The sequence below is a fragment of the Salmo salar genome, chromosome 03, assembly GCF_965601325.2.
Source record: "Salmo salar chromosome 03, fSalSal1, whole genome shotgun sequence".
Taxonomy (NCBI): Eukaryota; Metazoa; Chordata; class Actinopteri; order Salmoniformes; family Salmonidae; genus Salmo; species Salmo salar.
In genome coordinates this window covers 8,035,670-8,038,832 of record NC_138293.1, presented here as the reverse complement: position 1 = coordinate 8,038,832, position 3,163 = coordinate 8,035,670, and the positions used below count along the sequence as shown (strand labels likewise).

General features: G+C 41.4%; 1 long non-coding RNA gene across 1 annotated transcript; it reads right to left on the bottom strand.

The window, feature by feature from the left end:
- Nucleotides 1-260: 260 nt before the first annotated feature.
- Nucleotides 261-2,353, bottom strand: LOC145877529 (uncharacterized). The gene is made up of 3 exons (XR_014391826.1): nucleotides 2,207-2,353; nucleotides 1,007-1,115; nucleotides 261-762 (listed from the first exon to the last, which is right to left on the bottom strand). It is a non-coding gene; the product is annotated as an uncharacterized LOC145877529 (long non-coding RNA).
- Between the last annotated feature and the right edge of the window lie 810 nt (nucleotides 2,354-3,163).

Below are 3,163 nucleotides of genomic sequence, written 5' to 3'. Positions count from 1 at the left end.
GATGCAGCATCCTTTAATCTTATAGTGGATGTTAACTAAAGTATCATCTATTCGTGGCATGTTGTCCCAACCAGCACATATCCATTTAGGGAATTGAATTGGGTTCATCTCATTTGAAGTGCATTACTTACTGTCTGTCTACATAGTAAGTGAATAGTTGTGGTAAATGTATAGGCCTACAGCTGCATGAGGAATCACAAGAGGGAATTGTGGAGACACTTGTTGAATCGCCAGTTTAGAAAAGAGAGGGAGGTCATGGATAAGATGGATGAAAATATTCATTTTTATTTGCTAACCAAGCAATGCGTAATGTCTCATCTTCCAAACAACTGAAGCAATATCAACACCATTCATCCAGAAAATAGATTGGGTTACATTGTTTTCTGACAAAATATAGTATTCTCAAATGCAATGTGTTTAGAATATTCAAATACAACCAGTATCAGAAATTCATACTTTGGGTGGATTGAAACTGACTGTGATGTGGAAATCTTTAATCCAACAAAAGCTTTGTCTTTGAGCCATGGGTTTTCTCTAACGTTTTACAGGGTCCTGGTGTCGTTGTGATGTCTGAGACTAAAGCTATATAAGGCAAAGCATATCTGACAGGTATATACTACTCATCTGTCATCGGATTCAACTGAGACACCTCAGGCTCCAATCTATCGGTATCTTCCACTCTTGGGCAGCCTCCGTCAGGTTTAAAGGCACACACAAAGAAGTTCTTCTGGCTACATGGTTTATCATTCCATTTGCCGGTTTCTGAGAAGATGAATAGAGATGGAGACGTTAAATGAAAGAAATGTATAGTATTCTTAGAATATGTCATGATATGTCAGAAACAAAAATAAAATGAAACATTTTCTTGCCTCCCACCCCCACAACACCTTTTGGAATAAAAAAAAAGGTCCCAGAATATTCTAGAAGAAGTGCCAGTACTCAAGCAGTAGAAATGTAAAGGTTTCACCAGCACAATTCCAACCACAGCCAGTTATCCCTTGCTTACCGAGCCAGTTCATCTCCATGCAACGTCCATCACCGGATGGTTGCTTGGGTTCCTGAATCCAGGCAGAGAAATCCATATTAGACCCATCGGTCCAGAGGAAGTTGCTAGCCTGTGAGAGAGAGAGAGCAGGACATATAACTGACCAAAACATAGGGGCAAGCAAGGGGGTATAACTGGTGTTGCCCACCTGCTTTTGCTAATGATGGCCAATTTGAACAGTGAACACTACTTGTTTTGAGATTCATTTTAGTCAGTTCATATTAGTGATGGGCACCGATATCAAAAAGTTGATGTCAATACAGTTGCATTTTTTCCCCAAACAATATTGATATACAATGAGTGTAAACAACATTAGGAACACCTGCTCTTCCCATGACATAGACTGACCAGGTGAATCCAGGTTAAAGCTATGATCCCTTATCGATGTCACTTGTTAAATATACTTACATTTGTATAGATGAAGGAAGGGAGACAGGCTAAAGAAGGATTTTTAAGCCTTGAGACAATTGAGTCATGGATTGTGTATATGTGCCATTCAGAGGGTGAATGGACAAGACAAAATATTTAGGTGCCTTTGAACGAGGTATGGTAGTAGGTGGCAGGCGCACCGGTTTGAGTGTGTGAATAAAAGTAACACTGCTTGGTTTTTCATGCTCAACAGTTTCCCGTGTGTATCAAGAATGGTCCACCACCCAAAGGACATCCAGCCAACTTGACACAACTGTGGGAAGCATTGGAGTCAACATTTCCCTTGCCAGCATCCCTGTGGAATGCTTTCAAAACCAATATTAGGAAGGTGTTCCTAATGTTTATACACTCAGTGTATGTACTGGCTTTATGACAACCTTGCAACCACATGAATGTTCACTTTTCTGTTGACTTCCACGGTTCTATGAAGTCTAGACAACGGCTTGCTGATTGCCCATTGGACCAGGTGTGAATGTTCTAGAAGCCTAAACCCACCCAACCAGTTTCCATCCATTGTCGATGGCCCAATAGCAGGCAATTATGTATGCTCAGTTGAGAGCCTGTGAGAAGGTCTGTAAGAGGCACAATCATGTATTCCCTTTTACATAAAAGTGTATGTTAACAGGAAGGGATAAACCAATATCACGATATGCCTTGCTCATATTGATACATCAAGCAATATCGATATCATGGATTTTGGTGCCCACCACTAGTTCTTATGATTATTAACACCTGTGAAGGGTCAGTTAGTGCATAACCACCGAGCCAGATGCGAGGGTTTGGTCGGCTGCTCCACTGAGTGAATTCATCCAGGGCATTGTTTTCCTCAGCATTGTGGGTTGATACCAGATGAGCACCAGTCTTCACAGATTTGCAGTGATTCTGTGTGATGTAGACACAACATTAGGAACACCTGCTCTTTCCATGACATAGACTGACCAGGTGAATCCAGGTGAAAGCTATGATCCCTTATCGATGTCACTTGTTAAATATACTTACATTTGTATAGATGAAGGAAGGGAGACAGGTTAAAGAAGGATTTTTAAGCCTTGAGACAATTGAGACATGGATTGTGTATGTGTGCCATTCAGAGGGTGAATGGACAAGACAACAGATATAAGGGCCTTTGAACGGGGTATGGTAGTAGGTGCCAGGCACAACGGTTTGTGTCAAGAACTACAACTCTGCTGGGTTTTTCACACTCAACAGTTTTCCGTGTGTATCAAGGATGGTCCACCAAGGACATCCAGCCTACTTGACACAACTGTGGGAAGCATTGGAGTCAACATGGGCCAGCATTCCTGTGGAAAGTTTTCGACACCTTGTAGAGTCGATGCCTTGACAAATTGAGGCTGTTCTGGGGGCAAATGGGGGGGGGGGGCATTGAGTGCAACTCAATATTAGGAAATTGTTCCTGTTTGGTATACTCAGTGTAAATACTTATGGTAATATACTGATGGTAATATATACATGCAAACAGGAGTAATAGTGACCAGTAGCAGGATAAATAGATACATTCTAATGGTAATGGCAATCAATAATCAGTGGACAGCAGCGTAATGGAGTAATGCATCGAATCAATAGTCGTTCTGTTACGTGAGTATTCATTTACCATTTGGGTGTGTTTGTCTCCCCCTGCTGGTTGTTTTAGATATGCCCAGTTAATGTTACCTTGACCTCTGTCATGTG